The sequence below is a fragment of the Cebus imitator genome, unplaced genomic scaffold, assembly GCF_001604975.1.
Source record: "Cebus imitator isolate Cc_AM_T3 unplaced genomic scaffold, Cebus_imitator-1.0 Scaffold42, whole genome shotgun sequence".
Lineage (NCBI taxonomy): Eukaryota > Metazoa > Chordata > Mammalia > Primates > Cebidae > Cebus > Cebus imitator.
The window spans coordinates 6,125,688-6,147,086 of NW_016107357.1; the positions used below are offsets into that span (position 1 = coordinate 6,125,688).

At 48.3% G+C, this 21,399-nt stretch overlaps 1 protein-coding gene across 10 annotated transcripts in view; it reads right to left on the reverse strand.

The window, feature by feature from the left end:
* The window catches only part of TLR5 (toll like receptor 5), a 32,993-nt gene extending 14,968 nt beyond the window's left edge, over nucleotides 1–18,025 (reverse strand). For 5 of the 10 annotated variants that reach the window (XR_005199802.1, XM_037737716.1, XM_037737717.1 and 2 more), the window contains exons 1-3: nucleotides 17,928–18,025; nucleotides 8,163–8,326; nucleotides 1,862–5,975 (exon numbers count right to left, since the gene is read on the reverse strand). The gene's annotated coding sequence lies outside the window, so the exon portion shown is untranslated. Of the gene's footprint in view, nucleotides 1–638; nucleotides 5,976–8,162; nucleotides 8,327–17,927 lie in introns of those variants that run through there. The other 5 variants (XM_017526378.2, XM_017526374.2, XM_017526377.2 and 2 more) reach the window with 4 other exon arrangements.
* Nucleotides 18,026–21,399: the final 3,374 nt, after the last annotated feature.

Genomic DNA, 21,399 nt, shown 5'->3' on the forward strand with positions numbered 1-21,399 from the left:
AAAAAGGATTGGAGCCCCCCACCTTATAGTAGCAGTTTTAGCCAAGTTAAATGCTTAAGAAATGCATAATAAGTACTACAATAAATACGGCACTTGACTTTGAAAAAGACCTGCAGTTTGCTTGTGGAAGTGGGCATTTGAAGCTCTGCCACTTGTGAGTTATTTTATTTTTATTTTTTGAGATGAAGTCTAGGTCCGGCACCCAGGATGGAATGCAATCCAGCTCACTGCAACCTCTGCCTCCCAGGCTCAAGTGATTCTCCTGCCTCAGCCTCCTGACTAGCTGGGATTACAGGTGTGCACCACCATGCCTAGCTAATTTTTGTATTTTTAGTAGAGATGGTGTTTCACCATGTTGCCCAAGCTAGACTCAAACTTCCTCCCAAATTGCTGGCATTACAGACATGAGCCGCCGCACCCGACCGGTGACTTACTGTGAATGGGGGAAGAAGGGTTATTTGATATCAGAGGGGAAGTTACAGCAACAGATGTGGGTGCATGTGGCTCAAATCACACATGGAGAATGAGGTAGCCAACTAATATTGGAGGTGTATTTTGCGTACTCTTTTGTGGCTTGGTTTAGCTGGGTGCAGTTTTCTGCCTTTACATGCAAGAAATTGCACATAAGCAAACGTGAATTCACATTCTTGAATATGTTAATATTATTCTCTAGCATATCAATAATTTCCCTAACACGTTAATATTGTTCCCTAAAACATCAATCATGTTAGAAACAAATTTAAATTCCAACACAAGCCTTACAGCAGCATCAACAGTACTCTAATTCAAGGATTACAGTTCAAATTAAGAGCAGAAAAGATGCGGGTTCTATATAAGATTCTACCCCTGGCACCTGTGAGGCAGAGTATGGAGAACCCGTGGGACTGTCTTGAAAATCAGCCCTGGGCCTGAGTGCAGACTCAGGCCCTAAAGAGCTCCAGGACTTGGGCAGAGTGTGTCACCTCTCACAGACTCAGTGTTCTCATGTTTCATTGAAAGACTAAACAAGATTAGTAGCTCTCAGCCTTGGCTACACATTAGAATCACCTGGGAAGTCTTCGGACCCAGGAAGCCCAGGCTGACCACAGACGCATTAAATGAGCCTCTTGGGTTTGCAGGTGGGGGGGTGCTCTCTAGGAATCTGTATCCCTAGCCATTGTGTGAATTTTATACACACTAAAATTTGAGAATCACCTATGGAAACTAATGGTTCTCAACCTTGGCCACACACTGGAATCACCAGAGGACCTTTAAAAAATACAAATGTCTGGGTCCCACTGAGAAAAGCTGATTTAGTTGGTGTGGGGTGTGGCTTGGGCATCCGGGGTTGTTCAGAGTCTTCAGGTGATTCCACCAGCAGACAATCTGATCACCTGGTCTTCTAGCTGCAACTCTGACTGCACCTTAGAACCACGTGCGCTGCTTAAAAATGGTACTGACTCAAAAAATGCAACACAGAACTAACTGCCGCATGACCCAGCAATTCTGCTTCTGGGTGTATACACAAAAGAATTGAAAGCAGAAACTCAACAGATATTTGCACACCAATATTCATAATAGTGTCACTATAGCCAAAGGGTGGAAACAACCCAAATGTCCACCAATGAATGAATAAATGAAGAGAATCTGTTGTCTTTATAATGGGATATTTTTAGCCTTAAAAAGGAACGGAATTCTGATACATGGTACAAGGTGGATGAACTTTGAAGACATCATGCTGAGTGAAATACGCCAGTTACAAAAGAACACGTATTATATGAATCCACTTATATGAGGTATATATTTTATGTCCATGTTACCACAATTTAAAACACTAAATTAAACCCAAAAAACTCACTACAGATACCCAAACCTGACTTACCAATATTCCAGTTCCACAGGACTCTGAGGCTTGGAAAGTGCATGTTAGAGCCGTATCCCAGTCACTTTGATGCTCGTGGTCTCAGGCCATGCTTTGAGAAGTGCTGGCCTAATGGACCCCCTCCAGCTCAGAAATCAGGTGATTCTCTTAGAGGAAGAAGGGCTGGTGAGAAAATCTGAGGGCTGTTGAGTATTGGGATTTCATTATTAAGGCTGATTTAACGTGTATCTAGGGCTTTGAGGGGGAAAAACAGAAACAGCACAATCAATGCAGGCCTCAAGACTCCTGCCAAGCACTGTTAATTAAGATAATGAGGCCAGAGGGAGAAGGGTCAGTATCCCTTTCATTTGAGCGGAATTCATTTAGCTTTAATCCGAGCCATTAGCTGGGCCGGTTCTCTTTCTTGACTTAATTGCCTGGACAGCAGAGCTGCTCACCTTCACTTGGGGAGTTATGGGCCATGGTATCTCTGCAGCAAACACAGCCTGCATTTCGGGGGTGCCTCTGCTCCTGGAGCGCCTACACACTGTGGGTGCCTCCAGCTGAGCCAGGGCTGCTCCTGTGCCAAGTTAATGCTTGATGCCTAACAGATAACACCAGTCACAGGCTTGTTGGCAGGCCCGGGTTCTGCGTGGGGCTTGGGCTGGCTGTGGTCAGGTGGAGCTACAGAAGGAACACTTCTCCTGGCAGGTGCGGGGCCCAAACCTGGAGGGCCATTGGAACAGCAAGCATGGAGGACTCACTGTCTGAAAAAAACATGAATTCATTTCCAAATGGGTGTCTAGGAGAGTTTCTCCAAATTCACACAGGTATAAAAATCCTGGACCAATTCCAAATGTGAGTACAGAATGCGGGTTTAGCCTTGGATAAAGGCTCGAGGGCAGTGGACAAAGTGAACTCTTCCAGGACAAATACATTCTCTAGATGCACAATACAGCATCCCACTGGAACCATGCCCAACAAATGGGCATTGTCAAGTTCAAAACATTGCTAGAGCCACCCCTCCAGCCCAGCATTCTGCCTCTGACAACAGTGCCAATAAAACGGATGCGGGATTGCACTGCCGTTAACCTCAGCACTTGCTCCCCAGGTGCAATTCTAACTTCCTTCATAAACCACTAAGACTTTAAGGCTCTGCTGGAGTGATCGCCTTTTCATTCAGCACTACCTCTTCTTGTGCTGTATCTGGAAATTTGTTGGTCTTAGTGTTACTCGTCCGAGGCCTGGTTCCCACTATGTGCCCGTCATTCCTCAACAAGAGTCCCTGCTGGGGCTGTAGAGACTCCAGAGCAGTGGTGCCCACAGTGCAGTCCCAGAACCAGCAGCAGCAGCAGGAGCAGCAGCACCTGGGCTTAGCGAGCAATGCAAATTACTGCGCCTTACCTCAGCCCCACTGAATCAGAAGCTCTGGGGGCTGGGGCCTGGCAGTGTTTTTTTAATGCATCTGGGTCATTCTGATGCATACCTATGCCTGAGAACCACGAGGCTAGAGACTGGAGGGAGGACAGAAATAGACACCAATCCCTGTAATGCCATATGGTGGGTTACCCCCGCCTGTATGCTCCTCCCCACACAGCTGGGAGCTCCCTCCCTTCCCTCATCCTCTCAGTCTTTTGTAGGTACTATTACTGGATACCATGACTTTAGGTAACCATTTTACGGATGAGGAAACTGAAGCCGGAGAAGTTAAGTAACTTAAGGCCACGCAGCTCTGTGTACTGCATGTTAACCTCTAAGCGTGGCATCTCTGGGCATGGCTGATGTGTTGTTCAGGGCCACGGTCCTGCTCCAGCGCGTCTCTCAGTCATCCCCTGCTGATCTGTGGTCACTTACCCTCAATCACAAAGGGCTTTGGCCCTGGGTCCCAGTGGCAGGTCAGCCTCTCAGCCTCTCCTCCCTTTCTACCTTCATCTTCACCTGGAGGTCCACCTTACCCCCAGAGCCGGTTATTCCTGACAGTGGAACGATGTGGGAAGTGAGGCAGGAGAAAAGGGTGTGGAGGCAGGGAACCTAAGGCTGTTTCACGCTGACTTCCTACAACTAAATAGAAAGGAAAACCCTCACTTTCCACGCCTAAGTAACAAGAGGACCAAAGGCTACTCCCTTTGACATTTTCTGCACAGCAGATGGAAAATTGGCTGTCTACAACTAATCAGACTGATTGCACGTGTCTTCCTTTGCAACTTTGCAACTTCACTCCAGCCTCTGAATGGCTGTTGTCCACAACCAATGAGACTGATTGCCGGCGGAGTCTTCATTTGCAAAGAAATAAAACTTTGTAACTTTCTCCTAGCTTCTGATTGGTTGCCTTTTGCAAGCAATCAGATATTTGCTTTTTGCAACCAATCAGATATTTGCACAGGAGCGCAACGTTTGTAACTTCAGTTCAGCCTCTGGTCGGCTGCTTTCTGCAACCAATCAGCCTGATTGCAGGCCACCACTTCATTCACATAAGGTGATCATGAAGTGGCCAATGAGAAACCTCTAGGGGGTATTTGGACCCAAGAAGATTCTATGTCTGGGCCCCTGAGCCGCTGCTCAGGTCTGCCCCAACACTGCGGAGGGTACTTTCGTCTTCAATAAATCCCTGGTTTTGTTCTTTTGTTGCTTCACTCTCTTTGCTTTGCTGGGCGGTTTGTCCAATTCTTTGTTCAAAACTCCAAGAACGTGGACAACTTGCAGTCATGTCCCTCTACCGCTGACCGGAGGGCCTTCTCTCCGACCCTCCGCACGGCCGCCCCCTCCAGCTGTTGTGCGTGCTCACTTCGGCACCATTCTCTGATGGCCTTGAGAGTGCCCTGAAGCCGTCCCTGCCTTTCATGATGTCAGCCTCCTCATGCCTCCCCACCATTCCAGGCCCGCCGGGCTTTCTTTTCAAACCCTCTTTCGACACCTCCAACCGCGGTGCCTCCTTGCTCCTCCAGCCCATCTGCCAGCCTCCTGCACGGCTACACCTGACGTCTGGGCTCCACTCGCAGAAACCACGCGCCAGGCACACTGGGGCCCAGACCAGTGTGCAGAGTCCAATACGCCGTGTGCTCTGCGCGACTTCTCCACGTCTCCTCTTTCTCTTCCTCTTGCAGAGTGATCCCCCCCTGTACCGGGCTGCCCTCGCCTCCAGCCCACCTGGCCCCGGCCCTCTCCGCAGCGGACCTGCAGTGGGTTTCTGGATGACGGACTCCCGACCCGGAGCGCGCTACTGCCCTCTACCTGTCATCCGCCGGCGGGACACCGTGTCAGGAGCGGCGCCCGAGACGAGGGCTCTGCCGTAGTCCGGGTGGGGGCGGCAGCACCCAGCAGCACCCCTGGGAGGGGAAGCTGGGGTCAGGCAGGTGTGATTGGGCCCCAGGCAGCTCACACTCAGGCTAACGCGGTCAGAGAGGGAGGGCAGCTCACTTGTACAAACATGAGTGCAAAATGCACTCCGCCGCCAGGAACAGGCAGTCCGTTCATGTGAGCAAAATGGAAAGCGAGCTCCTACCCACGTCCTCAGACCCATCACACGCCTGAGCAGCAACAGTCATTAGCATCGGGGATTAACACGGCAGGGTAAAAGTCTGACAACTGACTACTGTTCTCTAAAGAGGGCTCAGAGAATCAGCACATGAGGCTTCTGTGCCCTGCAGAATGGTTGATTTATTTACTGGCGCTCGGTGGTCTCATTAGGTCTGTTTGCCTCTCTAGGTCTTTATGATTCCATAATACAAAGCACGTCTATTAAGTGTAGCCTAAATTTCCCTTTTACGGTGTACTTTTATGGGCAGTCTTTGTTCGATTAGCCATGGGTGGGGGTTGGGGATCCCCTGAGAGACTGTCAAATGCCCTGCCAAATTCCTAGAGTTTCTAGAAAAGGGTAACCCTGTCAGGTTGGAAACAAGCTGAGTCCTCTGTGACTTGCCATTCAGAAACACAGGCTGTGAGACAGGGATCCCCCGATGGTTCCACAGAGCTGCAGACCACCTACTAAATCTCCTCTAGAAGTTGGTGCACAGTTGCTGTCAAGCTCACTGGTTTGTGGTTTAAAAGCCCACCGGTGGCCTGTTTTGTGAATCAGTATTTCGTTCTGGAGGCCAGGTATTGTTTGGTTCTCTTTGGTTCACCATGTCGCCAGCACCTAGAATATAGGTTGGCAAATATCTGCTGAATGAATGAATTTGCTCACATCCTGCCTGATGCCTGCCTCCCTCTTCATGGCCCTGCAGAAAAGGCTGCCAGGTGCAGAGTTCTCTGGGTTGCTTGGATGGGCTGGTCTGAGGACTTGGGCAGATTCAGAACAGCCCTATGTCACTTGCTTGCTTCTTCCTCTCCTACCTGGGTCATCACTTCTCTCCTGCCAGGGAGTGGTTATCTGCTAGTATTATACCACTGTACCATCTGCTTCTGAGAATGAGTTTGTTCCTTCCTTCTTCCTGATCTGAACAGAGCTTAAAAGCCAGTTTGCATATTTGTAGCATTTCCCCCAAGTTCGGAGCATTTAGGGCTACAGCGTTTCGGAGACCCTTCTCACTGCTCAGACACTGCCTCATATTCATCTTTGCTCATGGATCTTTATTTCTGTCTCCAGTGTATATATCCTTTAAATCGAACCAGGAGGGTGAGGTCATACTGGTTTTTTAATTCCCAGCTGGAAGAATCCTCAAGCAGGGCATCACAGAACTGGCAGCCAGTTCTGTGAATTTCACATCAGGATGCCTCCAGCATCCATTCCCCTTCTTCCAATTCTCAGCCACTGCTCGGCTGCAAGACTCCACTGCCTCCTCTCTAGATGTGGAAGAGACCACCTCGCTGGTCTCCCAGAGTAAGCCGGACCCTGACACTCATCCCTCACTTGCTATCTGAGGGGGCTTCCTACAGCATGGCTCTGATCAGAAGTCTACACTGGCTCCTTATGTCCATATCACTCAAACTCTTCAGGATGACCTCAGGGTCCCTACCACAGACTGTAAGTGAATTCTGGAATGGCTGACTAGAGAGGCCCTCAGCGCTTGAACCCTCTCATTTCACAGAGGGGGAAACTCCAGCCACCCTGCCTTCCTGGCTGTGTCTACACTGCATCCCATCACTGGAGATCTAACTTGCCATTCTCGGAATCTGCCCCTGACCTGATCTCTCGGCTTTGGCTGGTCCGGGGACTTGGAATACTCATGTCATCCCAACTCACCTGTCAAAGGCCACCTCAGAGGCCACTTCTCCCATGAGACAATCCTAACAGTTCTACATGCACTGGTTTCTTTTTGTTTTGAGGCAAAGGCTCGCTCTGTTGCCCAGGCTGGAGTACTGTGGTGTGATCAGGGCTTATTGCAGCCATGAACCCCTGGGCTCAGGCGATGCTCCCACCTCAGCTTCCCAAGTAGTTGGGACTACTGGCTTGCACCACCATGCCATGCCCAACTAATTTTTATGTGTGTGTGTGTGGTAGAGAAAGGGTTTACCATGTTGCCCAGGCTAGTCTTGAACTCCTGGGATCCAGCAATTTACATGCCTTGGCCTCCCAAAGCGCTGGGATTACAGGTGTGAGCCACTCCACCTGGCCTACATGCACTCTTTAACTCCCTCCCTTGACGTTCTGGGTACATCTCCATCATGGCATTTTTATTAAATTATGCCTTCTCCACTAGATTGTAAGTCTGGAAGGGCAGGCACTCATTTTTTGGAGATGGAGTCTTGCTCTGTCACCCAGGCTGGAGTGCAGTGGCATGATCTCAGCTCACTGCAACCTCCGCCTCCTGGGTTCAAGAAATTCTCCTGCCTGAGCCTCCCCAGTAGCTGGGACTGCAGGTGCACGCCACCATGCCCAGCTGATTTTTTGTATTTTAATAGAGACGGGGTTTTATCATGTTGCCCAGGCTGGTCTCGATCCCTCTGTAGAACTTGGCACAACTTTGTACCCCAGCAATATTTTTCCCCATTAATATTTTGAAGATATGACTGGGCATGGTGGCTCACGCCTGTAATCCCAGAACTTTGGGAGGCCGAGGTGGGCGAATTGCTTGAGCTCAGGAGTTCAACACCTCCCTGGGTCACATACTGAGACCTTGTCTTTACAAAAAATAGAAAAATTAGCCAGGCATACTGGTGTGTACCTGTAGTTCAAGCCATTTGGGAGTCTGAGGCAGGAGGATCCCCTGAGCCTAGGAGTTCAAGGTTGCAGTGAACTATGATCACACTGCTGTATTCCAGCCTGGGCAACAGAGAGACCCTATCTCAAATACACATACATGTGTATGTATATTTGTACATATGTATGTACCATACACACAGACAGACACACACATGATACTTTTTTACCAGAAGCACTTACCTCCTTGTGCTAGCAGAGGGGATTTCTAATATGTTCTTACTCTAGGGGCAGAGGGTCCCCTGGTTGTTTAAAGACTTCAGTTCCTGAGACTAGGAATCTCAGCACAGTGATAGTAGTCAGTATTTTAGTTTTTGGTAAGTCAGGAGAAAGAGCTTTTTGCTTTCCTAAGGGAGAATAAAAAAACTAATTAAGAAGAAGAAACAAAAAATATTACACAGATATTTTTCTGTGCCATACAGCAGGTTTCTTGTGGAAGAATTGAAATCTTGCTGTGTATCTCTACTAAACAGAATTTTAATTGGGAAAGATCAAGACCATTTTGTAAATCAAGGTGTATAGAACACCAAGGCTGAAGGGATCTTAAGAAATCTCTGGCCCAGCCTCTTGTTCAGAAAGTCGATGTCTAAGCCATTCAATTCCTCTGGGACCTAAAGATCTCTTTCGTGACATTTCTGGGGTCATTTGGTTTCCAAGGACTCGAGCACAATGATGAGGACAATTCCACTGTCCCTATTATCCAGTGAGCACAGAACTTCCAGACAAAACATCCTGTGGATCTCTAAGGACAAATAGAACTAAGGTCACCATCAGAGTGAGACATTTCTAAGCAGTACCTCTAGATAAATTATGGCTGTGTTAGAAGACAGTGCGCAGTTATTGGGTTTCAGATTTCGATGAACGATGTCCTGAAGGCTGAAGAGTTGACTTACAGTGCTTTTCATTATTTTATAAATGATTAACTCAGAGAGGTTAAGCACTTGCCTAAGGTCTCACATTTATTACATTGTGGAGCTCGAATTTGAATGCAGCTGCAAACTTAGTTGTCACTGTGACCTTTAAACAAAATCAAAATTGAATATGCTGCAAAACATCCGCAGAGCCTCAAAGCGAGTTCAGAACCTGAAACGTCCCGAGACCTCCTTGAAACAGTGATTCTGATTCATCAAGGTTGGGGCTGCGGGACCTGAGAGTCTGCATTTCTAACGAGCTCCCAGGTGATGCTGCTGCTGCTGCTGGTCCACTGACCACACTGTCAACAGTGAGGACCAAAGAGCCTGTAATTCGTCTCCCTGCTCACTATCCCCATGCCCACATGAGCTGCCTCATTCTCCCAGGATGAGGCATGACCAAGATGCTGCATGATCGGTTTTAAGAAGGGGCTATATTAATACATTCATTGCATCCCCCCCCGCCCCGGAATTTTTCTCAGCGCTTAAGGGTGAAGCATCGGAGAGTACCTCAAAGAAAATTCATGTGAGGCTTTGAGGAGGGGGGATGGAAGGGTCATATCGCTTTCCTAGGAGCTAAGGAAACAGGACAGCTTGCGTGGACTTCTCTGGTTTCAGGAGAGGCGCTTTCCCTGGAGACCAGCAGGGGGCGCAAAAGGGGCGGGGACCGAGGGGAGGAGCCCGCGGAGCCGCGGCGGGAGAACCCAGCGGGGCGGGGAGGAGCTGCAAGGTCCGCTGGTAAGTTCCTATTGCTTGCGCAATAGAGTGCTTTTAGACATTACGATGACAACTTAATTTGTAGCTGGATTCAAATCCTAGCTCCACAGCATAGTAGGTGTGTGAGCTTGGGCAAGTGCTGAACCTCTCTGAGCACCAGTTTACTGCCTATAAAATCGCAGCAGTCATAGTTTCTACCTCCCCAGCCCCCACCCCCGGCAGTAACAGCCTGCTTCTGGCTTCCAAGGACCCTCCAGTGCCCAAACCAGAAGATCCAGCTACCCATGCTTAATACTCCACCAGCTCCTGCTTGCTGAAGTAGGCAGCCATCATTTACGCAACGACACCACACCAGAAACGTTTTCCCTTTAGAAGCCACTGAAGGGGAAAGTGAGAGAGGGAAAGGAAATTCTCGAGGCACTGGGGTGATTTTGTTTCTTTGGCATGAGTGAGAAATTTCCTGAAAGCTTCCCGTTTTCTTTACTGTCTGTAGGTGGTGATTCGCAGCCCCACAAAACAACAAAAACAGCAGCAAGTAAAGACGCTGATTTTCTGAAAACAGTTATGTTGAAAACCCACATGGTTTAGGTTCAGAATGGCTTCCCCGTTGTCTGCACATTATAACTCTTTAGCACACAATTTTAAAGCATCTGATTGAAAGAAATAATTGTGTCTGAATGATTATTAAAAAATAACAACTAGCATAACATTTAAAATCCTCGGGAAAAGGTAGCTTGCCCAGAAAGTGAACATCCTTACCTGTCTCCAGGTTCAGACAACGCCAATATTCTCAACTAGAAAATTAACATCTGAGGCTCCGACATCCTCAGCTAGTTGACTTGGCTCCAACTTGCTAGTGGTGGTTACTTCCAAGATACACGAGACCATGGCAAAAGTGCCAGGCTGGGAGGGGATAATTCTTGGTTCTGTCCTCCTTCAGCCACAGTCTGAGCGTCCTAGACAAGCCTAACTTTTGTTGTCCTCAGTTTCTGCATATGTATAATGGTGAGTCTGAATTGGAAGCATTTTTACATCCTTGTTAACTCTAAAGTTATCTAAGGAAACTTGCTGAGTACTGTCATGACAGCAATCACAGACCAGGGTCGATCCTCCCTGGAGCAGAACATTCCTTCTTCATTCTGGCAAATTTGCAAGGCTGTTACAGAAGATCTTCAAGATACATAGTGGACAATAATGTTATTAATGTACCAATAAAAAATGGATCTACATATATCCTAGCTTTAAATAGCAACTTTTTTCCCTGCCTCAAGAAATTACTCTCAGAGGAGCTTGTGACTGTGGCTAGATATTTTGAGATTAGACAACTTTTTTTTTCCCCCTCTCCTTGTATTTCTACTTTCCCAGGCTCACCTCCACCTCTGCAGCCAGCTCCCTAGTCATTGCCCCAGGGCAGGTATACGTCAGAACCCTACCAGGAATAGCCTGCAGGTTCTTCTGGCTTCCATTTCACAAACAAGGCCTTAGGTTGGGGCCACAGAGGCTTTGCCAAGTTGGGGGAAGTGAGGTGGGGGGGTGCCGGTGGGTAGAAGCAGAGAGGCATGCTTCTAGAAATAGGAAGACAGGAAGGGAAAAGGGGTTTGTGGGTACCTGGAAGACAGACTCTGGCAGGACCCCAGTGAGTTAGCTATGTGGTCTAGAAGCAGTGGGGACTTGCTAGGCAAGACAGGCACAAGAGTGCATTCAGTGGCAACCTGAGTGGACCAGATGCGGGAGCAGGAGACACCCGCATCCGTGTCCCTGGGATTGTGGCAGTGCAGAAAAGATCTGAAATTGTGACACAGTGGCATAACCTGGGGTGGTTTCTCTGGTTGCCAGCCAGATGAGATGAAGGCTCTCAATCAATATTAAGATCTAGAATATAGAAGACAGGCAGTGTTTCTTGTACATCTGTGCATGCTAGAGATTCATATGCACTACCCTTTTGGTTCACAGGTTGGGAAAAAAAATAAAAAGTAGTCTTGAAACTATCTGGACTCAGTTATATATCTGACCAAGACGAGGAGGAGTCTCAGATCACAGAAACTCAGGACTAAAAGTGGCTTTTGGTTTTACCTTTATTATGGTCTTCTGAGTTCAAATCCAGTTTCCCTGACTACAAAACGGGATGGTTATGGAGAGTAAATGAGATGGAAAATATAGCTTATATTTTCTGGTCCCTTGCAATACTTTGCATGTGGCAGATTTCTTGTTGACTATCAGGCACATGCTACCATGCCCAGCTAATTTTTCTATTTTTTGTAGAAGCGGGTCTTGCCATGTTGCCCAAGCTGGTCTCCATCTCTTGAGATCAAGAGATTTGCCCACCTCAGCCTCCCAAAGTGCTGGGATTATAGACATGCACCATCAGGACTGGCCTTATTCACTATTAAAGCTAGTCCAACCCACAGTGAATCTGTGTCCAGAGAGATACTTGGTCTGGTCACTGTGGACAAGCCATGTGGTCAGTAGCTTCAGGACTTTGAATCTTGTAGTAGTGTCAAGAACATGAACATCAATCTATGGTAAAATACAAACTTACTTATCTTGAATTTGGTATAGTGGTTTACATGCATGGACCCTGAAGCCAGATATGTTGAGCTTGAATACTGGTTCACCATTTACCCCTCATAGGTACTCAGAATCGTCTCTAGCTCAGAGTAAGTGCTATCTATGCATTTGCTATTATTGCTGTGATTAATTTGTGCACAGTAAAAGAGAAAATGCCTGGCTAGCACTATTAGGAAGGAAAATTGTCTGGAAGTGTTTGAGGGAAGCTTATTACAGGCCAGTGAGGTGAGAACCAATTATTTCAGTGTTGCAACACCCTGTCACTGGATTTAGCAATACCATGACTTTGGCAATTCCCCAGAAAGAAAGTTCTATGTGACACTTGCAGGGGAGGGGAAAAGAGGAGAGGGAGATTTACATAAAATACAACCAATGTGAACAACATAAATATTTATCTATATTCCTTTAGCATAAATGGGCTCCTTCCCTAGTGTGATCAAAGGCAGGCACGTCTCTCTTACCATAAAACAAACAGAACACCTTCTCTTGAGCAGACCACTCCTCCCTTCTTTCTTTTATGGTCAAATTCCTCAGAGAAGTTGAAAATCACCACCCAATATTTCCACTGCCCAGTAACTCAGTAACTAGCCTCTCTGTAACCTCTTCAGGTCTGGCTTTTTTTTTTTTTTTTTTTTTTTTTTTTTGAGAGCAGGTTTCACTTTGTCACCCAGACTGGAGTGAAGTGCTGGGATCAGAGCTCACTGCAGCCTGGAACTCCTGAGTTCAAGTGATCCTCCCACCTCAGCTTCAGGAATAGCTGGGGCTATAGGCATGTGCCTCCATGCCCAGCTAATTTTAAAATTTGTGTGTGTGTGTGTATGGGGGGGGCGGGTCTCACTATGTTGCCCAGACTGGTCTTGAACTCCTGGTTTTAAACAATCCTCCTGCCTTGGCCTCCCAACGTATCACAGGCATGAACCACTGTACCCAGCCTCTTCTCTCTTTTTTGAATCTCCTTGTTTTTTTTTTTTTTAAGCATTGGACAGCTTTAGCCACCTATTTCTTTTTGAAATATCTCTTCTTTTGGCCTCTTGATTTTTTTCCCTATCCTTCTGTCATTCCACTTTCCAACAGTCCTTTTCTTTTTCCCACCTCCACAGCTTCCAGTTTTCCCCAAGACCTTGTTCTCTGCTTTATGCTTCTTCCCTCAGTGACTACATTTGCTTTCACAAATTAAACTGTTGCCATCATGCTCCCAAAATCTTTTTCTAGGCCTGACGTCACCTGTACTCAAAGTGTGTATTTCAGTTGACTCTAGGACATTCCCATTTTAACATCAGACTCAATATGTCTCAAAATGACTTAATATTTTAAATTTTGAAAATCCTTCAGGAAACAAAAACATTTTTGCATAAACACTCAGAGACATATAAGTGGACCTCTCCCCAGGCCAGAGAATCCTACCCCTGCAGGATACCATCTCCACCTGCCTTGTAGGTTTTAAGGAAACTTGCCCCTTACTCTGATATGGTTTGGCTGTGTCCCCACCCAAATCTCATCTTGAATTGTAGCTCCCATGATTCTCATGTGTTTGGGAGGAACCTAGTGGGAGGTAATTGAATCATGGGGGCGGGTCTTCCCCTGGCTGTTCTTATGATAATGAATAAGTCTCACGAGGTCTGATGGTTTTATAAATGGGAGTTCCCCTGCACATGCTCTCTTGCCTGCCGACACGTAAGATGTGACTTTGCTCCTCCTTGCCTTCCACCATGATTGTGAAGCCTTCCCAGCCATGTGGAACTGTGAGTCAATTAAACTTCTTTCCTTTATAAATTACTCAGACTCAGGAATGTCTTTATTAGCAATTTGAGAACAGACTAATACACTCTTTGTATATAACTAATCACCAAATTCTAGCTTTCCCCTTTCAGATGTCTGTAGATTTGTCCTTCTTCTGATCTTTTTATTACCCTGGTTCAGCCTACCATCCAATGCACACTATTGGGCACCATCTTCTAGGAACAATGTTAGCTGATGGGGGATACATCAGGATTAATCCAATCACTGCCTTCAGGGAGCTAACCAGCAGGGAGATGGCCAAGTAACCAGGAGCCATAAGAGGGTGTGATAAATGCCGTTAGAGGCTGTGCAGAGTGCTATGGAGCACAGAGGAGAACTTGAAAACCCAGCCTGAGGGGCCTCTACACATAGGGGATTCAGATCTGGAGTCCTAATGATCAGGAATTAGCTAGGGAGAGCAGTAGGCATTCCTGGCTAAGGCTGCCAAACAACGTGGTCAAAGGAGAAGAGAGAGCCCAGGTCTGGGGAGCTCCCTGGGACTGGAGTGACTCAGAAGGTAGACTTGTGGGCTCAAGGTGGGAGCTGGTGGAAGATGAGGCTAAAGAGGATATGCTGGGGCCAGATCAAGAAGACTCTAGAACTCTATAGTGAACGCAGCAGGGAGTGCTAAGAGTTTTCAGCACCACCATGACATTACCTTAAAACTCCTCAAGGCCTCTGGGAATTGGTGCCATCTAATTTATCCAGTCTGAGACTCCTTATAACACATAGCCCAAACCTTCTACTCCAAGTTGGTGGAGCACTTCACTCTTCCCTATATGGGCTTGAATTTCAATCAAGAATCATTTATCAAATGCCTCTGATGTGTCAGACACCAAATTTGGCTCAGGGGATCCCTAGGTAAGTGAGACACAGCTCTGCTTCAGTGAGAGGGCCAAAGACCCCTTAACTCCTATGGACAATGCGAAGCTTCAGCAGAGGTCTATGCAAGGAGCAATGGAGGACAAAGCAGGAACCCTCCAACTCTGCTCAAAGGCTGTGGTCGGGGCCAGCCAGGGAAGTCTCCACTGGAGAAAGTGCTATTTGAGCTGCTTCTTAAAAAATGTAGAGGATTGCTCAGCAGAGCAACTTGAGTGCAGGAGAGCAGACATAAAGTGAAGAAGGCACACCAAAAAGGTATGGTCAGGCCGGGTGTGGTGGCTCACGCCTGTAATCCCAGCACTTTGGGAGGCCAAGGCAGGTGGATCACCTGAGGTCAGGAGTTTGAGACCAGCCTGGCCAACATGGTGAAATCCTGTCTCTACTAGAAATACAAAAATTAGCCAGGCATGGTGGCATGCACCTATAGTCCCAGCTACCTGGGAGGCTGAGGCAGGAGAATCATTTGAACCCAGGAGGCGGAGGTTGCGTGAGTCAAGATCGCACCAATGCACTCCAGCCTGGGTGACAGAGTGAGACTCCATCTCAAAACAAAAAGGCATGGTTAGAATCCTTTAAGGAGGACAGTATGGCTAGGTGCAGGAAGACAGTGGTAGGACCCATAGCCAGAATTCCTGGAAGGCAGGAATTTGGATTGGCTCTGGGCAGCAAGTTCCTTTGCTTATTCTGAGCTTCATATATCCTCATGCTTCCTTCCCCGGGCCTGGTCCAGCCCTGATGATCATTCTTAAGTCAAGCTGAACACCAGCTGGCTCTGTGAAGCCCTCGCTTCCTTTCCTAGTCAGTCCGCACTAGCTATCTTCTTTGAGCTAGCAGATGCTGCCACATACTTTGGCACTTAATTACTCTCTAATTGTTTCACAAGTGCCGGTTTTGTCTTCCCACTTAGACCTAGGATCTTCTGGACAGCAGGGACTATACCTCACACTTGGGTTTGTCCCAGAGCTGAAGACACTCTATGCTGTGGCTCACACATTAAGGGACCAAGGGTGGGAATCACTTAAGCTTCAGAGATCTCATTGAAGGTTTGGATCTGCCTTCTGAATTCTTTCCCACATGCTAAGAGTGAAATAAAACCATCTGGCTGCAGTAAGTGGACACTCCAGTGTTGTCTGCTGTCCAAGTCTGTGAGCATACAGAAACAAACAAACAGGAGAGTTTTGCTTGCAACACTCAGCAGAGCCAAACTTCCTGTTGCACAGGAATGAACAAAAGAGGCACTGTGCCGGAAACACCTTTCTCAGGAGAGGTGCTCCCTCCTCAGAAACCACGCTGACAACCTGGCAGGGCTGGTTTTGCATTCAGACAATGGCATCTAAATGCTTTTTGCTTTGCTCAGAGCTGTAAACATCCAAAGGGGTGATCCTCTGCCATCATTTTGGAAGGAAGAATCAGTCAGACTGATAATGAAGCCCATGTGCACAGGCATGGTCATACTGCTTGTTAAAATTTGTATGATTTTTGGCCCAGCATGGTGGCTCACACCTGTAATTCCAACACTTTGGGAGGCCTAGGCTGGCAGATCACCTAAGGTCAAGAGTTTGAGACGAGCCTGACCAACATGGTGAAACCCTGTCTCTACTAAAAATACAAAAATTAGCCAGGTGTGGTGGTGGGCACCCACAATCCCAGCTACTTGGGATGCAGAAGCAAGAGAATCGCTTGAACCCAGGAGGCGGTGGTTGCAGTGAGCCAAGATCGTGTCATTGCACTCCAGCCTGGGTGACAGAGTAAGACTCCATCTCAAAAAAAGAAAAGGAAAGAAATATACATTATTTTTGTACTGCTTGGTAATTAGCTTTTGCCCGGTCCCTCCTCTGGGACCTCCCCTGGAATTTTCCCACAATCCAGTAACTGAATAATTAGCATCCAGCCCCACAGAACTTCTCCCAGGGTCTGCTCCAGGGCTTCCCCTTCTGACGCTGTGCATGGCTCACTGAGAATTGTTTTCTGCACACAAGAACAAGGGTTAAGTGAGTCAAGGAGTCCAAGACTCTTGGACGCACTTTTCAGAATTCAGAGGGGCTGGGTAAATGCAGAGAAAACTGACGATACCACACAGGCCCTGCAAGAGCCTGACTGCTCCTGCACGGGAGCTACCCCTAGCATTAGCCGGGAGTCACCAGTACCTCTTCCAGACACTGAGCAAGAGGTCAGCATTACACATGCACCTGCCGTCCAGACAGCACCTCATTGATTAGGTCACTGCTCAGCAACAGTATCTGAAGGACAGTGGGGTTACTCTGCTTGTTTGCAGTTCATGGTGCTGGATGGATGTGTTCCTAACACTAGGTAACAATACTGCTCTCCCTCCTCCGAGCCGCTGCCATCGATTCCCACCCAACAGGGCCTCAGCACCTTCCTGAGGCAAGCACTCTCACTCCCACAACCGTCGATCACCTAAGCTATGGTGTAGTCCCAAACCCACCCTTGCCCCTTAGGAAATGGCTTTCCAATTGTGGTTTCACAGGAGTGTAGGCACAGGGCGATGATCTTCACAGGCAGACTTTTGTTTTCCCCCCTCTCAACATAAAGGCCAGCAATATTTACCACGGAGTTTTGGCCAGGGTGCATTGCCTGGTGCTGTGGGGTGGGGTGTTTAGGGATTTTTGTCAAGCAGATCAGTGACTTTCTGGGATTTCCATGGCCCTGCTGGAGGTGGCCCTCTGACTTCCTTTTCCAAGGAACAAGTGACTGGGGACAAGCTACCAGCCACTTCTACAGGGTGGGGGCGAGGGTGACAGACTGCACAAGAGGAACCCGCTCTGTTTCAAGGCAGGAATGTGAGTGACTTCGTCACTGCCAAGGTCTCCAACCTGCCAGGCACAGGGCATCCACATGACACCCTCACCCCACCCCTGGGCCGAGGGACTCCACGTCTCGGGGGTGCTGTGGGGCAGGAGGGCCGCCTCCCTGGGAAATAGGAAAATTGGAAATAGACTGGTGAAACAGACCGGGACAGCCCGGGAGAAGGGTGGAGAGGCGTCTGACCGCCGCTGGCAGCCGCGTCCCCGCCCTGCGCCGCCTGTGACTTAGGGCCCCGGCCCGTCCCCTGCCGCTGCAGGGCGCTCACCTCTGGGACGCCTCCCTGCACCGTCGGCGCGTGGGCTCGCTCTTCCAGGCAGCAGAAGTGGCGCCCTCGCCCGGGTCCCGGAAAGCCCCGCGGCCCCGCCGACGTAAGGGCCCACCCACCGGCCAGGCCACGCCCCGTCTCGACCACGCCCCCATCCCAGGGAAGGGCTTTCTCTGAGGGCTGTGGGAGGCCAGGCCTGGGGAGAGTAGGCAGAGGTTATGTTGCGGCCTCTGTAGACTCCCACAGTATCCATCGAGATCACCCCGGCCAACACTGCCCCTTCCCATCCTCTCCTCATCGTACAGAGGAGGAAGCCCAGGCCGAAGACCTGAAGTGTTGCCCAAAAGCACAGCTGGGTCAAAGAGGAGCTCCATCGCATGTTCTCTGACTCCCAATCTGCTGCTTCTTCAGCTAGGCTAAACTTCAGGCTCAAATGTGAAGATCACAATGACACACTTCTGTCAGCAGAATCTACTGCATATATTTGGGAGCTGGGATGTTTCAGAAGGAAACCCCGATTTTGTGTGGAGGACCAGAGAGAAGACAGACCCTTCCTGTCCTCTAAGAACAGTGCTCCTTCTGCCCTAACTTCTCTTTTCCTTTTTCTCACCCTCTCTGCTGTTGGGGTTTGCTGAAACTTTCAGGAAAAGGAACATGTCAAAAGAAAGAAATGGACACCTCAGAGGCCCTGCCACCAGAGGGTTAAACGGAGGTAGCCTTATGAGAAGTGGAGTGGCTCTCTGGGGTGAAACCCAGTTCAAGGACAGAAATGGCACTGTCTTAGTTAAGACTGGTGGTGGGGGAAGCCTGGGGGTGGGGTGCAGACTGCAGACAGAGGAGCTCCCTGCCACCTGCCACTTGGGATGTAATCGCAGAGCAGCTGACACTCCCCACTCACTGCCTGGAGGAGCTTGGCGACAGGATCGGGGGAGGTGGGAAAGACAGGTGTAAAACAAAGCCTGGCACTTAATTACAGCGCAAAGATCTCATTATAGAGTCTTCTCAGCTCCCTTCCTTGGCTGGCATCTTGAAGCCTGAGTGACAAATAGTCTAAGTAGGTCTCCAAGGGCTGCATGTAGAGGGATGAAGCCACCTCCCTGCCCACCCAAACCCCACTGTGGGGGGCTGTGGAGAGGGAGAGGGTGTTCACACGCTGGTATAGTCGGGGGGAGTGGGGAGGTCTGTAAGGGCACCTAGAAAGTAGTAAGAGCTGGGAGTCACAGTGGCCCTAGCCTGACATAAATAACACCTTGCTGGGGCAATCCCAGTGTTCCCTCTTTTGGTAGTGGAAGCGAGGGCAAGGCTGGGGACAGCTTGACGTGTGGCACTGTTTACCTCGCATCATAGGTGGACACTGCAAGACCAGCACTGCCTGGCTCACCATGGAGCTTTGTGAATATGTGGGAAAGAGGAGCCTTCCGGGCGGTGTTACGGCCTTCCAGGAACGTCCAAAGTCCCCCTCCCCAGGATGGCATCTGGCTTTGGATACTGGTTTCTGTCACTGAGCTCCAGGGACTTATGTCATACCTGGAAGAACTCTTAGATTCTGTCTGCCTAACCATGTCTTCCAACAGCCGAGGTCACTGCGGAGGAGAACAACTTCCACCTGAACAGCCAGGGCAGCTTAGGGTCTTCTCACATGCGACCCTTGAAATGCACTTCCATTATTTTTCTTCTGTATGTTCAGGGGAAGGGGGCTGATGATCAGAGCTTTTGCTGAGTAGGGACAGAAGGGTTGTCACTTGCTTTTTTCTCCACTGAAGCCTAGAGTAGCACACACATCCTCAGGGTGCCATGTGGTGCTCACAGGCCTAGCCCTGCCAGAGGTTCTGTCGCTCCCACATGTTAAACCTTCAGTGCCTTCCCTATGAACTACCCCATCATCTGGCCCCTGACAACTTCTCTAGGCTCGTCTACTCCCAGCCCCCACCTCCCAGGCTCCAGCCTCAGCAGCCGCCTTCCACTTGCTTAAGGTCTTCACACATGCTGTTCCTTCTGCCTGGAATGCTCTTTCTCCATGACTTTGCACGGCTTACTCCTACCCATCTTTTAGTGTTGCCTCTAACGTAACTTCTTCAAATAAAGTTCCCTAACTGTTCTATCTAAATTAGGTCCCCAGCGGGCACAGTGGCTCACACCTGTAATCCCAGCAGTTTGGGAGGCTGAGGTGGGTGGATCACGAGGTCAGGAGTTTGAGACCAGCCTGACCAGCATGGTGAAACCCCGTCTCTACTAAAAATACAAAAATTAGCTAGGTGTGGGGGTGCGTGCCTGTAATCACAGCTACTTAGGAGGCTAAGGCAGGAGAATAGCTTGAACCCTGGAGGTGGAGGTTGCAGTGAGCCGAGATGACACCACTGCACTCCAACCTGGGTGACAGAGTGAGACTCCATTAAAAAAAAAAATTTTTTTTTCTATTGTTATTCTTCCTCTTTATAGCCTATTCTTTTCCTTCATGACTCTGACTTCAAATGATTATTTTACATGGATATGTTTATTGTTCAAGGTCAGTCTGTCCTTCATATTTAATAGATTTAATAGACTGTAAGTTTCATGAGGGTAGGGGCCATGTCTAATTTGTTCACCTCAAATCCAGTATCTGACAAGTGTTTCCCAATAAATATTTGTTGATGAATGCATGAGTGAATGAATGATACCAGCAATCTTCATTTTAAAGGATAAAATTAGAACTCAATAAACTTGTAAACATAAGCAGCAGTGACTATTTCTATTAAAAAAAAAAAAAGGCAGCAACCAAAACAAGATTCAAGGAAATACAAATACCAGGGTTTATTAGGTACTTCTTAAAACTAACCATCCATTCAACAGATGTATATTAAGCTTCCATAGCCCTTGTGCTTCTTGCCAGAAATACAAATCTAAATATGATCTGGCTCTCAGGAGCCTGGGGGAGTGGGGGTGGACAGGTAAATAAATAGTTATAATGTAATTTGATAAATGCTGTAATAATGTATGTGTCTAACTCTGCCTGGAAGTGCCTACATCTGGGACTTGATGTAGTTGCTGGAGTAAAAAGAAAATGATTTTGTCCGCTGGACAGGGCAGAGAGAGGGCATTCTGGGCAGGAGAGGAATGAAGGAATGTGATGTGGCTCATTTGGGAACTACCGGTGGTTTGGTAAATGGAGTGCAGGTTGTGTGTGTGTGAGTGCAGTGTGTTTGGTAAATGGAGTGCAGGTAAATGGAGTGTGGGGGTGGGAGAAGAGCTAGGTAGGCAATCGCCAGGTTACACGTTCATGCACCTGCGTTCTGCTGAAGAGTTTGGACTTTGCTCTACCTCCCTGTGAAGTTTGGGATCCACAGGATGGTGTTAAGCAATGGCATGACACCACACCTTCATGTTTCTATACAAGAAGTTATAACCCTAATGGCAGTGCATAGAATGAGTGGAATGAGAGATGGGATGGTTAGTAGAAAGTGAGCCCGGTTAGGAGACTACTGCAATTGTCTAA